The sequence below is a fragment of the Leptodactylus fuscus genome, chromosome 3 (assembly GCF_031893055.1).
Source record: "Leptodactylus fuscus isolate aLepFus1 chromosome 3, aLepFus1.hap2, whole genome shotgun sequence".
NCBI classification, from domain to species: Eukaryota; Metazoa; Chordata; class Amphibia; order Anura; family Leptodactylidae; genus Leptodactylus; species Leptodactylus fuscus.
The window spans coordinates 30611862-30634003 of record NC_134267.1 but is presented as its reverse complement, the minus strand read 5'-3'; positions in this window follow the sequence as shown (position 1 = coordinate 30634003).

Genomic DNA, 22142 nt, shown 5'->3' with positions numbered 1-22142 from the left:
CAAGATGCGGTTACCACCCCTTCTCGGGATTTCGACATGCTCAAGAATTTGGAAACGAAGTTGCGTAATGTTATGGTTTTTGGCCTCAAAGTGTGCTGGTATGGGAAGAAATAAATTTTTACACCTTATATTGGATTTATGTTGTTTAATGCGGTCCCGGATACGCTGGGTGGTCTCCCCAACGTACCCGAGACCGCACGGACACTTTATAAGATACACTACATAGTTAGATTCACATGTGTAGTAGTTATTAATTGGAATGGTTTGGCCGTTCAGGGGATGGTAAATCATATCACCTTTCTGCACATTAGAACATTGTTGGCAATGTAAACAGGGAAAGGTGCCTTTCCGTGGAGTATTTAGGAAGGTTTGACGGGGTGATTTGGTGGCTGATCCAATATCAGCCTTGACAAGGCGATCTCGAAGATTATGTGGGCGCTTATAGCATGGTAGAAAAGGTAGCTGGAACTCGGGAACCCCGGGATATGCCTTGCTTAGGATGGACCAATGGCCTCTGATAATATTGTGTATTTTATGTGCAAAAGGGTGGAAATTATGCACGAAGGGGATCCTATTGGTAGTGGTCCTAGTTGGTCTGATGGGAAGAGGAGAGGTAGTGTCCTGGAGTGCTTTATTTAACACCTTTTTAGGATATCCACGTTGGCTGAATTTGTGGAGCATTTCGGTGTATCTAACTCTCCTCAGATTAGGATCATCCACAATGCGTGTAACCCTATTCAGTTGTGATCTGGGTAATGCTTTTTTAAGGGCGGGTGGATGGCAGCTAGAAAAGTGGAGGAGGCTGTTGCGATCCGTGGACTTAGTAAACAAATCAGACTCAAGACATCCCATTTCTGTAATGGAGACCCTGGTGTCGAGATAGTTAATGGATTCGACACTAAAACTCAGTGTAAATTGCAATTCGGGCCATACGCTGTTGAGGTAGTCGGTAAAGGTCTGTAGTGTCTCAACTGTACCAGTCCAAATACAAAAAATATCATCTATATACCTTCTCCAAACTAGGGAGAATTGTTGGAATAGATCATTAGAGTAGACAAAGTGGTCTTCAAATGCAGCCATATAGGCGTTCGCATATGGGGGGGCCATATTGGACCCCATTGCGGTGCCACGTCCCTGCCCATAGTATTGATCTTGAAAAAGGAAGTAGTTTTCTTCCAATATAATAGATAGTAAGTCAAGTACCAAGTCAATGACTTCGGGATCTAGTTTAGCTTTCCTAAGTAGGGTTTCAGTCGCTGCGATGCCCTTTCCATGTTCAATAGAAGTATAAAGGCTGACCACATCCCAGGTCACTAGGATGCTATTTTTGGGTAATGCTGTTAAACCATGAATTAGGTCGAGAAAACCAGAAGTATCAAGTAGAAAGGACTTAGTCATCTTAATGTGGGGTGTCAAAATCTTTTCAATGAATATTGCCAAGGGTGAAAAAATGGAATCGGTAGAAGCCACTATAGGGCGTCCTGGGGGGTTGCTCAGCCTTTTATGAATTTTGGGTAGTATATAAATTACCGGGGTAATTGGATCCGATTTAGTAAGAAAGTTGTAAGTGTACAGGTCAATATTATTCTTATGAAGGTGTTTGTCCAATGTAGCCTTAATCCTATCTCTGATTCTAAACATTGGATTATGTGTAAGGGGAGTATAGACATCCCTATCATTTAATTGACGATGGATTTCAGTGATGTAGTCATCACGATCCATAATGACAAGGGCGCCCCCTTTGTCCGCGGGTTTTATAATAATGGATTTGTTATCCAATAATGAGTTCAATGCAAGTTTCTCGTCCCTGGTAAGGTTAGTGGTGCAGGTTAGGTTATTTTTCTCAACAGAAGTTCTGAATTTGTCAATATCCCTATTGATCAATGAAATAACAGTCTCCACCGGAGGGGAGTTTTTAGGAGGCATAAAACTGCTCTTGTTTTTAAGACCCAGCTGCTTGCAGCTGATCTTGCTAACCATGTCCCCATCCGATGGTACAGATGGTTCTTTAGCAAAATGTACCTTAAGTCGAAGGGAGCGAAATAATCGTTGTAAATCCAAATCAAGTTGGAACAGGTCGAACTTATATGTGGGGCAAAAAGAGAGGCCCTTCTGTAATAATTCTAGTTGGGTAGGGGTGAGAAAAATGGAAGAAATGTTGACTATCAATGAGTCAGATCCTACCTGGGATCTAGTGGCCATTGGTGTTGGAGAAGCCGTAGGGGTATTGAAACGGCCTCTTCTCCTCGGTAGACCCCTTTGAGGATATGTGGTGCCTTGGAAGGACCGGTCACTACCGGCACTTGAATCGGAGGAATCAGGAGTGTTGGGTCGACGTCTAAAATTTTGTTGCGTTGTGGGGTATCCTTCCTTCCACCTATATACCCGATTGTTCTGGTAATCCTCCTGATCTCTCAGAAACTTCCTCCTTTTTTGTGTCTGAAGGTCCTTCCGATATTGGATTAGTGAAGTATCAATTTTGTCTCGTAGATTAGTGAATTCCAATTCCGTGCTAGTAGCACGCAATTGGGATTCCGTGCTCTCAATTTGGGCACGTAATGTTGCAATATTTTTCTGCAAAAAATTAACAGTTAACGTCATAATATCAAATGAACACTTGTTCAAAATGAGCTCAAATTGATTACAAAAATCTTTATCGTCCTTAAATATTGTAGGGACCACCGACATCCTGAGGCCGCGTGGAATTCTTAAATTCTTAATATATTCTGCCATGGTGACGCAATGCAGTTCCATACTCACTAATCTTTTCCTTTCTTTTTCGTAGTTGCGTGTTTTTGTCTCCATAGGAGCGGAGTTGAGGAAGTCACGGTCATACGTCACGCCCGCAAGTATTCCAGCAGTCTCCTCTGGATTGTACGAGAAGACCAAATTCTCCATGGCTCCGTGAATCCTTGCAAAGGGTAGATACGTGTTTGAGGGATGCAAGGCCCAAATAATGGGTGGGTGTAGACGTAGGGTCCCAACCCCAAATATCGTAGAAATGGAACGTCACACTTGTAGTTGTGCCAAAGAACAATGATTTATTGGTGTAGAGTAAAACGTTTTTCGATATTTCATATATCTTCTTCAGACTCTACATATAGAACAAAAATGAATAGAACACAAACAACATGCATTCGCATTATTACATGCACAAGAATAAATTTAAATAAAGTAAAAAAGAGCCAATCCATATGGTGCAGGTATGAACGTGATTTCCAAAGTTAGGTGAACGTGCTGAATATCCTAGTAGACATGGTGAAAAAACCAGGTTGGAGGCCTCAAAGATATCGAAAACAATTTTAGTTAAGAGGAAATGAGTATCATATCAATAGTGATATAGTGAGAAGAGAGATAGGAGAAAGGACTACTTAGACTGGGAGTCCATATCATATGAAACACAAGAAAAAGAGTATGAAAATAAAATAAAAAAATAAAAATAAAACAATAAAGATGAAAATTAAAAATAAATAAAATACCTTCAATTCAAATAATAGTACTCCTAGTATAGGGTTTCCTGGGTATTGGAAATGACAAGCTCTGTAGATCACATCAAAATAGAGCTTAATGTCATAAAGCTCAATATACATACACATGGGTAACCAAATGATAAGTATATATTCCTAATATCAGAATGCTATATATATAAACATATATATACATATATATATATACATACATATATATATACACACAGAGTGCATCCGTGCATGGTGGACAAGTGGTTAGTATACAGTTCTGAACAGAAACAATAATGTGGTAATGGTGCACTCATGCATGAACAATAAATATATAGTATATAGTACCCAACGTATGGTTAATGGATATATTCAAATGATATACCCATATAAAAGATAATGACATAATGCAAAGGATACCTCATGCTAAACAAACAGAGTATCCAGGAAGATATAATAGGTAGAAAGTGGCTCGCTGTATAATAAAGATCTTACCTCCGCACGGAGAAGCCTGCAGGGTCCGCTGTGTAATAACAGTAATGGTGGGTGACCAATTGGCGCCAAAAATGAAAAAGCCGTATGGCTACAGAGGATGGCGTGTGGCAGTGTCTGGACTCCCGGCTTATGAATCCAGCCGGAAGCCGACACGTGTGTGCGCACGTACTGCGCATGACAGAGTGGGCGGGGATAGGTTACGTGCGGCCGGCTGGCCGCGATGGATGTGCGCATGCGCTCCCGGCTGAGCGTGTGTGCGCATAGGCAGCAAAAGAGAAAAGAAGGAAGCTGATCCTAATGCAAGCGCGCATGCGCTTGAGATGAGCTGACTGGAGTAACGATACCTAGATGCTAGTAAGGCATAGGCTAATAGAAGAAAAAGAAAAGAAGAAGACGGTTTGCTGCATCTATGGTCTGCTGCATCTATATAAAGTAAAGTGTAAACAGGAGGACAATAATGGTTAATGGAACCAAGTAGACCCACTAAAGGCAACAAAAAGAAGTAATAGTAATATGAGTAGATAAGAGATATGTGCCTAAAGAATAGGAACACCAATTATAATAGTGATGTACAAAGACATAAGACTAGTACTCGTAGTGATAAGGAAGAAATAGGGAAGAAAATGAAAAGAAGAATAAAGTAAAAAAATATAAAAATAAAAATAAAACCAAAAATTAAAAATAAAATAAAAATAAAAAATAAAAAAAAAAATAAAAAATAAAAATTAAAAATTAAATGAGTCTGAAAAGGATACTATGGATTGCGGACCCTGGAGGCACAGTCGCGGCGGGGGTGTTAGCGAGCCTGTCAAGAATAATAAGACAATTAAGTACAGGTAAGTACAAAACAGAACACCAGTAAATGCAATTGTGTGACAAATCAATACATCATTAGATGAATGCATGTATGTCATATTCACGGTTAAGACCCTTCGGTTCAAGGGTCTGTAACCTGTGAATCCAGTATGCCTCGCGCCTCTTCAAAATCAAGATGCGGTTACCACCCCTTCTCGGGATTTCGACATGCTCAAGAATTTGGAAACGAAGTTGCGTAATGTTATGGTTTTTGGCCTCAAAGTGTGCTGGTATGGGAAGAAATAAATTTTTACACCTTATATTGGATTTATGTTGTGATAATGATAATACACACAGTGATGTCACAGTACAGGGATAATAAACATAGTGATGTCATAGTACAGGGATATTACACACAGTGATGTCACAGTAAAGGGATAATACACACAGTTATGTCACAGTACAGGGATAATATACACAGTGTTGTCACAGTACAGAGATAATACACACAGTGATGTCACAGTACAGGGATAATACACACAGTGAAGTCACAGTACAGGGATAATACACACAGTGATGTCACAGTACAGGGATACTACACACAGTGATGTCACAGTACAGGGATAATATACACAGTGATGTCACAGTACAGGGATAATATACACAGTGATGTCACAGTACAGGGATAATACACACAGTGATGTCACAGTACAGAGATAATACACACAGTGATGTCACAGTACAGGGATAATACACACAGTGATGTCATAGTACAGGGATAATACACACAGTGATGTCACAGTACAGGATAATACACACAGTGATGTCACAGTACAGGGATAATACACACAGTGATGTCACAGTACAGGGATAATACACACAGTGATGTCACAGTACAGGGATAATACACACAGTGATGTCACAGTAAAGGGATAATACACACAGTGATGTCACAGTACAGGGATAATACACACAGTGATGTCACCGTACAGGGATAATACACACAGTGATGTCACAGTACAGGGATAATACACACAGTGATGTCACAGTACAGGGATAATACACACAGTGATGTCACAGTACAGGATAATACACACAGTGATGTCACAGTACAGGGATAATACACACAGTGATGTCACCATACAGGGATAATACACACAGTGATGTCACAGTACAGGGATAATACACACAGTGATGTCACAGTACAGGGATAATACACACAGTGATGTCACCGTACAGGGATAATACACACAGTGATGTCACCGTACAGGGATAATACACACAGTGATGTCACAGTACAGGGATAATACACACAGTGATGTCACAGTACAGGGATAATACACACAGTGATGTCACAGTACAGGGATAATACACACAGTGATGTCATAGTACAGGGATAATACACACAGTGATGTCACAGTACAGGATAATACACACAGTGATGTCACAGTACAGGGATAATACACACAGTGATGTCATAGTACAGGGATATTACACACAGTGATGTCACAGTACAGGGATAATACACACAGTGATGTCACAGTACAGGGATAATACACACAGTGATGTCACAGTAAAGGGATAATACACACAGTGATGTCACAGTACAGGGATAATACACACAGTGATGTCACCGTACAGGGATAATACACACAGTGATGTCACAGTACAGGGATAATACACACAGTGATGTCACAGTACAGGGATAATACACACAGTGATGTCACAGTACAGGATAATACACACAGTGATGTCACAGTACAGGGATAATAAACATAGTGATGTCATAGTACAGGGATATTACACACAGTGATGTCACAGTACAGGGATAATACACACAGTGATGTCATAGTACAGGATAATACACACAGTGATGTCACAGTAAAGGGATAATACACACAGTTATGTCACAGTACAGGGATAATATACACAGTGTTGTCACAGTACAGAGAATACACACAGTGATGTCACAGTACAGGGATAATACACACAGTGATGTCACAGTACAGGGATAATACACACAGTGATGTCACAGTACAGGGATACTACACACAGTGATGTCACAGTACAGGGATAATACACACAGTGATGTCACAGTACAGGGATAATACACAGTGATGTCACAGTACAGGGATAATACACAGTGATGTCACAGTACAGAGATAATACACACAGTGATGTCACTGTACAGGGTAATACACACAGTGATGTCACAGTACAGGGATAATACACACAGTGATGTCACAGTACAGGGATAATACACACAGTGATGTCACAGTACAGAGATAATACACACAGTGATGTCACAGTACAGGGATAATACACACAGTGATGTCACAGTACAGGGATAATACACAGTGATGTCACAGTACAGAGATAATACACACAGTGATGTCACTGTACAGGGTAATACACACAGTGATGTCACAGTACAGGGATAATATACACAGTGATGTCACAGTACAGGGATAATACACACAGTGATGTCACAGTACAGAGATAATACACACAGTGATGTCACAGTACAGGATAATACACACAGTGATGTCACAGTACAGGGATAATAAACATAGTGATGTCATAGTACAGGGATATTATACACAGTGATGTCACAGTACAGGGATAATACACACAGTGATGTCACAGTACAGGGATAATACACACAGTGATGTCACTGTACAGAGATAATACACACAGTGATGTCATAGTACAGGGATAATACACACAGTGATGTCATAGTACAGGGATAATACACACAGTGATGTCATAGTACAGGGATAATACACACAGTGATGTCATAGTACAGGGATAATACACACAGTGATGTCACAGTACAGAGATAATACACACAGTGATGTCACAGTACAGAGATAATACACATAGTGATGTCAAAGTATAGGGATAATACACACAGTGATGTCATAGTACAGGGATATTACACACAGTGATGTCACAGTACAGGAATAACCCACACAGTGATGTCACAGTACAGGGATAATATACACAGTGATGTCATAGTACAGGGATAATACACACAGTGATGTCACAGTACAGGAATAACCCACACAGTGATGTCACAGTACAGGGATAATACACACAGTGATGTCACAGTATAGGGATAATATACACAGTGATGTCATAGTACAGGGATAATACACACAGTGATGTCACAGTACAGGTATAATACACACAGTGACATCATAGGACAGGTATAATTCACACAAAAAGATCGCTCTGTACACTGTGAACCCAATATGTGAACATGTCACAGTACTAGGATAATTGGTTCATACTGAGCAGGTTGCTATGAATTTTCAAAAAGTATTTTTGGTTCTTCACCCATAAATTGTTATTATACTCTGGGATCTCTTCAGGCCTAGATGAGATGTGAACAAAATAAAAAAAAAAAAACACTAATATTCACTTTTCCCCACTTCTCTTACTGCATCTTCCAGAGTCTTCTCCAACATCAAATACCCCACAGTCATTGCTTAAGCCTGTAAATGGGCCTTCGCGGTCATGTGGGTTGGCCACCAACGTCATGATGCTGGAGCCTGAAGAGACCCCACGGTAGAATAATAAACCTTCCTGTTAGTACCAAACATATTAGCTCTAAAAAGAAACCTCCCGTCTAATTTTGTGAATATTCACAAAATGAATTTCAGGGTTCGCCCATCACTAATAATAACCCTTCTACAGACTTGCTCAGAGAAGACTAATAGTGAGGCAGACCAACGTCTCACCATAGTCAACAGGTTCGGCCAATGTAATGTGTATGGTCAGCAAACACAATCACATTTTGGCTTCCTATAAGTTTGTTATAAGTGTTATCTTATAGTGGAATCCAAACTTTCCACCGGCTATCTCTGTTATCAGTTCTCACAGGCCTGAGGTCACTGCCTATCCCCGCAGGATAGACACAAAAGTGATGGTACATGGGAAGCTTTGTCCTGCTGTAGATCGCCTGGAGCCAGACACTATGCGGGTCTATATCCACATGGGTGACAGAAGGAATCGCTTTCAGCTCTGCTCATCAGCAAACAATGAATAAATAAACAGTTTCCACCCGGCTGTCAGTCCAATTAGACGCATGGATGTCCGAACTTCCTATATCCTTACCAACAGCTTCTGGAGCAATGGGAAGGATTGCCGGCAGATATTACAGTATTTAGATACAACTATATTGCTGACAGAGGTCAAAGCTGTTCTGTGAACACTAAGCCTTCCCGTCTCCTCTTAGCTACTTTGTCTCTAAATGAATTACTTACAGCCATCATGAATGAAATAATCTCATTGAATACTTTGTTCTGTACAAAGTTGAATGTGAGGACAACAAAATCACACAAAAATCATCAATGGAAATCAAATTGATTAACCAATGGAGGCCTGGATTTGGAGTCTGGACGCAGATCTGAGTTGAAATCGGACACACGACTGCTGCGGGCGCCAGGGGGCCGGCACACGGTGGCGATCCAAAACCAGGCCCCCCCCCCCATTTTTTAATTTGGCCGGGCCCCTGACGCCAGTAGCAGTAATACTGGTTATCGGCGGCCCTGTCCAGGCTCTCCATTCCAGTGATGGCAGATGTCTGGGGAAAGAAGGGTCGGGCATGTTGAATTTCAATATGCCCAATCATTTTGGTTTCAGACTGACAGCAGTCTATATGGCTGAGCTGAGTGTGCACGCATATTATTGTGACTTATACAACCTAAATAGTTCCCTATAATGGAAAAATATTGGATATTAAACATATTGGAGGAATTTTTTAGGACTAGTGTTTCTTATGTCAATTTTAATGAATTCCATCAATGGCTCAAGATGCACTAAAATTACGAGTATCTGGCTTCTTAATAATTCTGGTTCATCTGGGACGGTCCCATCAGCCTGAATTAAAATCTATGCAAGCCCGGAGTTGTCGTAGATTTCAGCTATAACTCATAGCAGTTTTCTAGTGTGAGTTACAGTAATCGGACAGGACGAGGCTTCCTACCCACATCGCCTTGACCTCTGCTCTATTCCTCGTGAAAATTGGTGAGGTGGACTGAAAAACATCAAAACGGCAGATCTTTGATGCAAATAGCTTAAGTGACCAGTTCTCCAAAAACTAATGTTAAAAAAAATAAAATAAATAATAATAATAATAATAGCAGACAAGGTTACAATTCAACAAAAAATGTAAAGTTCTGTATTACATTATATAAAAGTTTATTTCTAAATTCAGCAATATTTGGATTGTACAAGGACGACTGCAGATTGAATGAGTTCAGTGTAAGTTACTCGCTGTTATGGCTTTGAGATAAGGATCTGTATCTACTAACAGATAAGACAGGAACACCACAATTTCATATCTTCAAAGCTGACTAGCTTGCATTATACCAGCGTGTGAAAGGATGTGCATGTCAGGAAGGTGCCAGCCATTGTCAAGAGACTTTCCTTCCACTTTTATTAGGGGAGCAGGGAGGTATATGCTTCCTATTACCAGCAGAATAAAGACGACACAGGCAATTTCCCATGTGCTCGGTGTTGTGTCACATTGTATCTATCTAAAATGTCTCCATAATAAAACACTATTGCACTTTAGGTTTCTTGGACCTGACAGAAGAAATTATGTAATCAGCACCGTCCATCCATACAGAACGTGTCGTCTTTAAATTTCGTCATCATTTTTGTTATTATAAATGACCCCATAAGCAGTAGATCCTAGTGAAAAGTAGGGTTGAGCGATCTTGTTCGGAAAAGATCGGATCCTGATCGGCTATCGAGAAAATTTCACGATCGCGATCGGAATTCCGAACACGATCTTTTTAGGTGGGATCGAGATTGGTACTATTTCCCACAATGCTTTGCTTAGCCTTCACACTGAGTATACGCTCCGCTCATTCTAAGCGGAGTGTATACTCAGTGTGAAGGCTCTGCTGCGGTTCCATAGGAATGAATGGAAGCAGCCGGCACACAGCCTTAACCCCCTGCGTGCTGGCTGCCTCCATTCATTCTAATGGGAGACTAAGCTAACATCTCTAGTAGCTACTTACCTCCAGAGATGGCTGCTCCGGTGCCCGGTGTTCTTCTTTGCCTCGCTGCCGCTCCACGCTGCTCTTCTCGCCTCCCTGCCGCCGCTTCCCAGGTTAGTGTTTAAAGAGCTAGGAAGGCGGGGTTTGTGGCTTAGGAGAGTGTGGGTGGGTACATCTCCCCTCCCAGTACCACACTCTCCTAACCCACCCACACTCTCCTATCCTGGGAGGCAGGGGGCAGCGAGGCGAGAAGAGCAGCGTGGAGCGGCAGCGAGGCGAAGAAGAACACCGGAGCAGCCATCTCTGCAGGTTAAAAAAAAATCCTCTGGCTACTTAGTGATTCACTACACAGCGTGGATTCTAACAATTGTTAGATTCCATGCTGTATAGTGAATAGGATTGCTTTTAAAATCCGATCTCTGATTAATAAAAAAAAATCCCATTGACTTGTATTGGGATCGGAACTGGGATCGAGATCAGGTTCAAATGAAAAATGATCGGAAATCGGATTTTAAAATCGATCCTGAAAAGTCAAGATTGGCTCAACCGTAGTGATAAGCGATTGACTTGAAAGGCAGCTCCAAATGAGTTTGTGGTCTACTGAACCATTGGGACTTGTTGTATGTGGGGCCCGTCTTTAAGTGAGATCTTGGACATGCTGGAGGATCTTCCATTATCGGTGGGCAAGTCCAGTCTTGGTATTATAAGAGCCTGAATCTCTAAATGTTTTTTTTATTAAAAATATAAAAATTTTATTCGTAATATTATTTCTAATATTATTACAGTAATAATAATCTGAAACAATTGAATCAGAAATCACAGAGATCTAATCAATAAGAATAAAACAAAAAAATACAGAAAACATAATCATTATAATAAAACAAAAAATATAGAAAATGTAATAATTATACAAACTTTAACTACAAACGTCATAGAAAATATTCCAAGCAGAGTCTATATATTTATGTGAGTACTTTCCTCCCTTGGTAATATTTTTAGAATTTTACTTTATTCCACTGTGTGATTGGAGAGGGACAATTGTAGATCTGTAATTTTTTTTCTATGGAAATCCTACTAATATTATAAATGTTAAAGTTTGTGACTTTGGATGTTTGTTTCTCAATCATGCAAAAACGGCTGAATGGATTTACATAAAATTTGCCACATACATAGATAGCAACCCCGATTAATACATTGGCTACTTAGTATGTGGCTAAATGCCCGTACCTCACTACCGGAGCCGCCAAATTCTTGTTCACGCTGGGATAAAGGACCTAAGATGACGTCATCTCAGGCCCTTCAGCCGTTCGCCCATAGGATTGCGCGACGCTATATAGCAGTGTGTAGGCTCAAAAACATGGCGTTGCGATGCTCCGGCCTGCTGCCGCCATGCAGCCTTTGTGTGGGACCCCGTGGTGTGTGTCTGCTATGCCGGTTGTGTGGACACGGAGTGCCTCCTCACTATTCAGCCTCTGCCAGCGGTGACTGTCACTAGAAGAAATGCAGGTGGCATGTCTCCGCTCCACATACTGAGTGAGTACGGCCGGGCTTGCGGCTCTGCAACTGACAGCACGGGAGTGGTGGGGGACGGGGGGCATTGGTGGGGGGGCCTGGAGCCTGCTAAGGGAGCAGGGGGTTATGGCTGGTAGACTACTGGAAGAGTTGGGGGGTTGATGCAGGAGGACTGCTGGAGGGGAAAGGGATGGGGGTTAGTGCCGGGAGCTGGCTGTAGATGGGAGGGGAGAAGGAGTCCGGGAGCCTGCAGGGGGGGAAAGGGGTCCGGGAGCCTGCAGGGGGGGAAAGGGGTCCGGGAGCCTGCAGAAGGGGGGGGGGGGTCAGGGAGCCTGCTAGAGAGGGGGGGGGCATGAGCCTGCTGGAGAGGGGGTCGGGAGCCTGCTGGCGTGGAAGTGGTGCCTCGGCCAGTGGGTTGTTGCGTGTTGGAGAGGGTGGCATGCGGTAGGGTGGTTGTGGGGGCCCTTGAAAGGGCCAGGGGCCACCTACAACGCGCAAGAGGTGGGTGCCACGCGCAGGTGTTGGCCAAATTGGGGGAGTCGGCCCGCACCTTCAAATACTGCGCATATACATACAAGTCACAAAACCAAGACGCCAACCCAAGCGGATTATTGCCAGCGCCTATTGCATACGTATCCGCGGGTCGGCACCAACAAACATCCCGCGGACTAAGTCGTGGGCAGATGCTAGTGGTGTAATAAAGATGAATTAGTACAACATTTTTGTACATAATTCTCATAAATTTAATAATTGCAATAAATAAGACTGTTTTATATAAATAATTTAAAAAAATATTTTTAAGAACATTGTAAAGATTTTTTTAATTTAGTTTATTCTTCCTGGTGGTAGAGGTAATAGAAAAATCAATAATAATAATGATAATAATAATAATAATTATTATTATCATTATTTTATTATTATTTTATTATTATTATTTTATTGTTATTATTATTTTTATAGTTATTATTATTAATGTTTATTATTATTATTATTATTATTATATAATTCCCCCTACGTCTATAAAATATTTAAATCTACTCAATGAATGGAAGGATTTTTTCTTTTTTTATGATCCCTATAGTCTTTGTCAGATAGGGATTCAGATCGATACGCACCATTAAACATAATCATAAAAATACTCTCCTATGATGCTTAGTTTGCGTTTTTTCTAAGACAACAACATAACTGTCGTATTCTTTTTCGGTCATAATTTACTGACTATCAATGCCATAATAAGTCTGGGTGTTATTGGGGGCAACGCAATGTTTCTCATAGGATAAGCTGGGTGCAAGCTCGGTTTAATCCTCTGGCTACTACACAGATACTTTATGACTTGGCGGGAAGATTTTATCATCTTTTCTGAACTTTCGGCTTTGTACCACTTCCCCCCTCTCTCCTGGTGCTGCGGCAAACACTCTGCTTCAGGCTATCTCATGAATTTAAGCTGACAGATATGTTTAGTAATGTGAAAAGGTTAAAACAGGGGCCAATGAGGTATTACTGAGGCTCCATTGTATCTAAGCAACACGCTTTAGACGGACATTCAGCACATATTATTAGCTAATGGGATTCCTCGCCGCTTCTCTTCCACATTCATTCAGTTCTTCATATTTTCTACAATTATTTTCTACAGTCTTTTTTAGATCATTGCGGTGACCAAATTGACAACAAACATGGAAATGTCGTGAAAGCTTGCATCCAGTTTCGACACGTGGTGGCGGCTCTCAGCAAGAAGATAAGCATTGAGAAGCCGAGGACGGTGGCGGCATTTTCTGGAGTGATGGATGGTGTAAGACTGGCCACACACAGACTAATCTTACTCAAACCGCAGACAAAGGAACAGGATTGGTTTTGAGTTTGACCGCCTAGACTTTCTGCTAAACTGGATGACACTAGGTCAGCTGATGTCATAGTCAAGGGGTCAACTACAGAGGACTTGCAGAGAACAATGTCAACGACGCAAAGAATATATACCATATAGGAGAAGATGGAAGACCAACGGTCTCCAAAGCAAGCAAGCCTTTTTTATAGTCTATACCCACAATCGGCCTGTCCACAGGATAGGCAATAAATGTCTGATCACTGGGGGCCCTACTGCTGGGACTTCCAGCGATCATTAGGACAGCAGTCTTGAATCCCCCATTGAGACTAAATGTAGTCGCTCATGTTTATTATCGCTCTAGTCAAATGTTGAGACTAGCAAAGATCCAAGTAGTCGACTCAGACTTGATAGACTTGATTCCTTTTTTTATGGCGCTAATTGTTTTAGGGGTTTCCAGGTAAAAAAAAAAATGATGACCTATCCTTAGGAAAGGTCATCAATAAACCATTTCCTACTGCAGGTAAACTTTGAGGAAGCTCAGAAATGGAAAATGCGTTGGGAAAGAGGGTTGGAGGTTGTGGCTGCTAAAGCCTAGTACTAAACACATTTGTCTGCCTGGTCAACTGAGGGTTATTCTCCCCTTCAAGGGCCTGCCTGGTCAACTTACTGTGATGGCTATTGTAAAACATTGTAAAAAGCGATCGTGAAATTTGCTCAATAGCCGATCAGGATCCTATTTTTCCTGATCCCAATCGCTCATCCTTACCAATCACAGATCTGCAAAAAGTCTTGTATGATCCCCTACAATTGTCGGTGCCACAAATGCGGGCAACAATAGAACATGCTTCATAATTTGTGGTCCTTGTATATGGCACAGAGACAAAAACTATGGCCGTGTGTGTATGGGCCCATAGACATGACTGGGTCGCTGTGCAGGAGGCCTTAGCTCTGTATATTAAGCAATCATTTTAATGCAGTTTTTTAAAAAAAAACAAACAAAAAAACCTAGATATGTGACCTAGATATGCTAATAGTTTATAGCTTGTAGGAAACCACTTTTGCACATACAATAAGATTAATAAGATATTTTAGATTTAGATCGCCCACCAATTACTTGTTGCTTATGCAAGAAAATAAATGACATTAATAACTTGATTCAGATGAAAGAGGACCAAGGGCTGGGCCCACAGGTTCAGCAGGTACACGATGCCACACAGACGCACACAGTGTTTTAATCCCCAGGACAAAGTTTACTGAATAAGTCACAGAATAGCGACCTGGGAAAACATGTAACACGGTATAAACAGAGAAGAAATACAAACTAATATGCAACAGAATATTGCAGCAAACTAACACTATACTCCTAGTTCCCACAGTTACTTAACAGGTACCAGATACAAGTCCTTTAAGAACACGGTTCTCCTGGATCGGTCCCTCGTTGGGGTGCACCCTAAGTATTGCGCAATACTATTTGTAATCCACAGTGAAATGGGGTCTTCACATAAAAGTACAGTTATATCCTATGCTCCAGCTCTCCACTTAACAGACAGGCCAATTTCCCAGATGATAAGGTGTCAGCGTAAGAGTCCCTTATATTTCACCACGTGGACGCGGCCAAGCCGTACTTACAAGTCCTTGAGGCCTTCCTCTCATGTGGTCTCCTTTACCTTCTGAGCTTCAGAGCTTTCCAGACTCAGTCCCAAAAGTAGCACCACAGACTCTGTGTCTCCAGACTCAGTCCACAGCCAGCATGGCAGTTCTTCCATCCAGCAGAGCACAGGCTGCCTTCCAGCATGTCAGGTCTCCACTGTCCCCTCAGCACATCACCTCCAGCCAGGACCCTTCTCTCCACAGAACTCTACTTCCTGTTTCCTGGTAATGGATGATGCAAAAGACTATCTCCAGTGCAAGGTATCAAAACTGCAATCCCAGCACACTGCCAGGCTTGTAGGAGTCCAAAATGTCCCAGTAATTATCTGTAATCAGAGTTTGCAACCTCGAACAATATTTACATTCTGAAGAATTAATTGCATTAATTCCCTATGGGCATTTATTAATTTGCTGCCACCTACTGACCAAAGTTAGTTCCTGACAGTTTACTACATCACACCCTTACATGCCACCCCACTAAAATGTTGGCGTCCCGACAACTCTACCAAATAAAATCATCAGCTGCATAGCGCTGAGGGGGGATACCTGCCGTGGAGCGCTCCGACCTGCGAATGCCTGGGTTTGGTGTCACTGGTGTAGGAACTGTATTCAACTCCTCTCGGGGTAGTACTGCAGTTTCTGGGGTATCATTTGTCACAGGACATTCAGGAGTAGGCACTTCATTCGTCTGTACAGGCGGCATAGTGACCAGCCACCACTCGGTGTCTCTTGAACGCACTGGGTCTGGACGTCTTTGCTCAACTTCTCCAGTATTTTCAAGCAAGGACCGTCCCTCAGAAAGACATGGTCTCAGCATGTTACGGTGTAACCTCCGAGTTGGCCCATCAGAGTTTTCTGCTTGGACATCATAGACTGGACCTTCTGAAAACACTTGTCGTTTCACAATGTAGGGCTGTGATTCCCAGCGGTGATCCAATTTGTTAGTGGGCCGCTTTTCACGAACCAGTACTCTTTCACCTGGTAACAATGGTACTGTTTGCACCGGTTGATGATCTCTAGGGACTTGCTTTTGCAATCTCTCATTGACCACCCGTTGGATGGTTCTCAGTTTGTCTCGGTGTTCCTGCACCCAAGAGTCAGCGGTTCTAGTTATCTCTTCAGAAGGTGGGTTGAGATTCATTTCCGTGATTTCCTGTCCAGGACGACCAAACAGCAGCATGTACGGGGTATAGCCAGTAGTGTTATGAACACGATTATTGTATGCCCAGAGCAGCTCGGGCAAATATTCAGGCCAGCGCCTTTTACGATCTGTTTCCAGAGTACGGAGCATCTGTAGAAGTGTTTTGTTGAACCTCTCACAGGCTCCATTGCCCTGCGGGTGGTACGGAGTTGTTCTTGACTTCTCCATCCCATACAGTCGACATAGCTCTTCCATCAGTTTCCCTTGAAAGCAAGCTCCTTGGTCAGAATGAATTCGTTTCGGGCATCCATACACCTGGATGAAGTGTCTGCACACTGCACGGGCGGCTGACTCTGCCGTCTGGTCACGGGTTGGTACTGCCACAGAGAACTTTGTGAAGTGATCCGTCATCACAAGGCAATACTGATGCCCACTCACTGATTGTCCGATTAAGATGTAGTCAATCATCAGAATTTCTAGTGGTGCGGATGTATGAATCACTTGAATGGGGGCCCGCTGCTCTGGAGGTTTCGCCAGCTCACAAACTCGGCATTTTTGGCACACTTCCCTGACAATTTGCTCCAGCCGGGGACAGTATACGAATCTCTGCACCCACCTGTACGTTTTCTCTGCTCCAAAGTGGGCACCCTTCTCATGTCCCTCAAGGGCTACTCTTCGGGCCAAGACACCTGGGATCACTATTTGCCACCTCTCTTCAAGATCTGTCGGCAGGAACACTCTCCGATACATGACCTCATTTTGAATTATTAGCCGGTCCCATTGTTGTAACAGTTTCCATCCGTCTGAAGACAAATGACTTCGCATGTCAAGATTAGGCCAGGTTTCCATTTTAACCCAGTATTTTATTTTCCGTAAGTCCGAATCATCATCCTGCACCTGTGCCCATTCTTCTTCAGTCTTCCCTAATAGCACCGTGCCACCAGTAGCCACCCCACTTGAGCTTGCCAAGGGTGACCGTCGGGGCACTCGACTGAGATCAGGTATTTCAGTTCCTTCATTTTCTTCATCGACCTCTCTGACTGGCACCTCCCAGGTGACTCTAGATAGTGCATCAGCATTGGTATTGTCTTTGCCAGCACGATATTTGATGGTATAGTTATACTTCGCTAGTCTAGCCATCCACCTCTGTTCTAGAGCACCAAGCTTTGCATTCTGCAGGTGGGCCAATGGATTATTGTCTGTTCGTACTAGTACATGGGCCCCGGTCAGGTACCCTGAGAATTTCTCGGTCATCGCCCAAACCAACGCCAACAACTCGAGCCTGAAGGAGCTGTAGTTATCCGGATTCCGCTCAGAGTCCCGTAGGGATCGACTAGCATATGCGATGACTCGTTCTTGGCCTTCCTGTTCTTGAGCTAACACTGCTCCTAATCCGTGCAGGCTTCCATCGGTATACAGGATGAATGGCCTGTCAAATTGAGCAAATGCCAGGATGGGAGCGCTAGTCAGGGCCTTCTTTAGTTCATCAAATGCTTGTTGCTGAGGCGGCCCCCATGAGATAGGGCGTGTCTTCGGACCCTGGGAAGTCCCTCTCAAGAGTTCATGTAGTGGACCAGCGATTTTCGCAAACCCTTTTATAAATCTTCGGTAGTAACCGGCCAGTCCCAAAAACGCTCTCACTTCCCGAAGTGTCTTGGGCTGAGGCCACTTGCTCACGGCCTCCACCTTACTATCTGCAGGACGAACTCCTTCAGCAGATACCTCATGTCCCAGATACTCTATGCTGGTTTGAAAGAGATGGCACTTTCTTGGTTTGATTTTAAGGCCATGAGCGCGGAGCCTACTGAGCACTTGCCGCAATCTCCTCAAATGTTCTTCAAATGTGGGTGCATGGACTATCACGTCATCCAGGTATATCAGTATCGACTCGAAGTTCAATTCACCCAGGCAGTGTTCCATCAGACGTTGGAAGGTACCCGGAGCATTCGTCAGCCCAAATGGCATTCTGTTGAATTCGTACAGCCCCATCGGTAGAATAAAGGCAGTTTTCTGCCTATCCTTTTCTGCAACAGGTACCTGCCAGTAGCCGCTTGCCAGATCTAGGGTTGAGAAATACTTGGCACGCTGCAAAGCCGTCAATGACTCTTCTATCCTTGGCAGAGGAAAGGCATCCTTTACTGTGGCTGCATTCAATTTTCGATAGTCCACACAGAACCTCAAGGACCCATCTTTTTTCCGCACCAAAACCACCGGCGCAGCCCATGGGCTTTGGCTTTCCTTCACTATCCCACTGTCTATCATCTGAGACAGCATGGTCTTCACCTCTTGGTAGAGAGTAGGTGGGATCTGCCGGTATCTTTCTCGTATTGGGGGAGTATCCCCAGTGGATATTTCGTGCTCAATGGCCGTTGTGCACCCAAAGTCTTCCTCACTCCGAGAGAAAGCAGATTGAAACTCCCACAGTACGGCTTCAATTCTTTCCATTTGATCAGAGGTGAATTGGCTTGCATCAATTTCCATTTGCTCCAAAATTCGCTGGCCATTCCACTCAGGTGTGGGCTTCTCTTCAAAATTCTGGTCCACTGCCAAAGTCCAAGCATCACCTTTCACTACCCGTAGGGCTAACTGTCTACCTGTGAGTGTCTCTGCTTGGAGCACATGCAATTCAGCCACTTTCTCTCCTGCATGAAATGTAACTTCATAATCATGTACGTTGATACACCGGACTAGCACTTGTCCATCTGCAACTGATACAATTGTTCTGGCGATCACTGGACTTCGGCTAGCTTCTGACAAGCCCAGGGGTTCAATTAGCACATCTATGCCATTCAGCTTCCGGTTTCCTCCAATCGGCATACGTATTATCTTCTCCTGACGTGGGGGTACGGTGCAAGTAGTCCCATATGGAGCATATACTGTTCCAATGGGTTTACCCACAGGGGTGCTTTTACAGATACCGCATGCTCTGATCAAGCGCTGGAATGCTCTCCGGGTGGGCTTATGGGAAGTTGCTTTCTTCCAATAACCAGGGCCCTCTTTTGAAAACATGACTTGATCTAGTTCTCGCAGGATATTCATTCCCAGTACGACTGGGGCTTCATCTCGAGCTGGCTTCTCCACCAGCACCACTCCCTTCTTGCCAACGTCTTGTCCGCATAGCTCTATTCTCATCCAAGCTACTCCGAACACAGGTATAGCAGTCTGGTTCACAGCCGTTAACTTAATCAAAGTGTCCTTCTCAGGTTTCATCAGATGGCCGAAGTTTCTCTCAAAGAATTTCAAAGGCATCGTGGTTACTTCTGATCCTGTGTCTATAAGACATCTCACCCATTGTCCTTCAATCAGCACTTCCAAGTAAGGGCTTTCGGCCACAAGGTCCCGAGGGTCTTCAGGGGCGTCCTGGCACTTTACTTCCCCCGCGGCATGCCCCGCTGCCACAGGGAGTTCCCGTTTAACGGAAGACATTCTGGGTTTGCGTGGTTCCTCGGGCATTGCCGGGCGATATGTCCTCTTTCTTGGCATATCCAACACTGGGGGCCCCTTGCCCTCGAATAACTTGCAGAACCCCAAGTCTGTCCAGGTGTAGGTGGATACGGACTGGGGTGATGCATGGTGAAGTTTCTTGTTCCCTCCTCCAGAGGAGCTTGACATGGTGCAGTAGCCATCAGAGCAGCACCCCTTTCCCAGTGTTCAGGCGGAACTGGGGCCTGTAACCGTTCCAACTGTCTCTGAATTTCTCCCACCGATGTGCTAAGTACCTTCACCAACTCTCGCAAATCTTCTTCATTGGAAGGAGTTCTCTGACTTGCTGCAGACTGCATTCTCACGTTGTACACTCCATACTCTTCTTCTTTATCTCGAGCCACTGCTTCTGCTTGTATCCTCTGAAACTGTAAAGTAGCATCCACCCGGATACGGTCCTTGAGCACCTGGCGCAGAGGAGGGCTTCGCAAACCGAGGATGAACTGATCCCGGAGGATTTCATCTCCATTTCCAAGGTCATTAGCACCCCTGGCCTCTCTCTTTCGTACATGTGACCAAATCTCCTGGAGGGCATTGGCAAATTGGGGGATGGTCTCATCTTCACGCTGGAAGCGAGTGAAGAAGCGGGATCTAAGGCTACCGGTACTGGATGTTTCTCCATAAATGGACTCGAGGATCGAGATTATAGATTCCAGTGTCTTCCTTTCTTCCTCAGGGCGCAGCATTACAGTGCGTCGGGCATCTCCTTCCAAGGCATTCAGCGCCACATCTGATTGCAGATCAGGAGCCAAATTATATAACCGGAGGGTGCTTTTAAGATGTGCAACCCAGTCTTCTAGTGGCCTATTCTGACCATCATATCGTACTAATTGACTCAAGATCGCCCCTGCAGGCAGACACATAATCGGAGCTGCTGCCATGGCAGGAGGGTTGACTGGGGCCTCAGGTGGAGCTTCCCCGGACTCTGAAGCGTTCTGCATGGCGATCAATGTACCCTGCTCGCAGCGCCAAATGAAAGAGGACCAAGGGCTGGGCCCACAGGTTCAGCAGGTACACGATGCCACACAGACGCACACAGTGTTTTAATCCCCAGGACAAAGTTTACTGAATAAGTCACAGAATAGCGACCTGGGAAAACATGTAACACGGTATAAACAGAGAAGAAATACAAACTAATATGCAACAGAATATTGCAGCAAACTAACACTATACTCCTAGTTCCCACAGTTACTTAACAGGTACCAGATACAAGTCCTTTAAGAACACGGTTCTCCTGGATCGGTCCCTCGTTGGGGTGCACCCTAAGTATTGCGCAATACTATTTGTAATCCACAGTGAAATGGGGTCTTCACATAAAAGTACAGTTATATCCTATGCTCCAGCTCTCCACTTAACAGACAGGCCAATTTCCCAGATGATAAGGTGTCAGCGTAAGAGTCCCTTATATTTCACCACGTGGACGCGGCCAAGCCGTACTTACAAGTCCTTGAGGCCTTCCTCTCATGTGGTCTCCTTTACCTTCTGAGCTTCAGAGCTTTCCAGACTCAGTCCCAAAAGTAGCACCACAGACTCTGTGTCTCCAGACTCAGTCCACAGCCAGCATGGCAGTTCTTCCATCCAGCAGAGCACAGGCTGCCTTCCAGCATGTCAGGTCTCCACTGTCCCCTCAGCACATCACCTCCAGCCAGGACCCTTCTCTCCACAGAACTCTACTTCCTGTTTCCTGGTAATGGATGATGCAAAAGACTATCTCCAGTGCAAGGTATCAAAACTGCAATCCCAGCACACTGCCAGGCTTGTAGGAGTCCAAAATG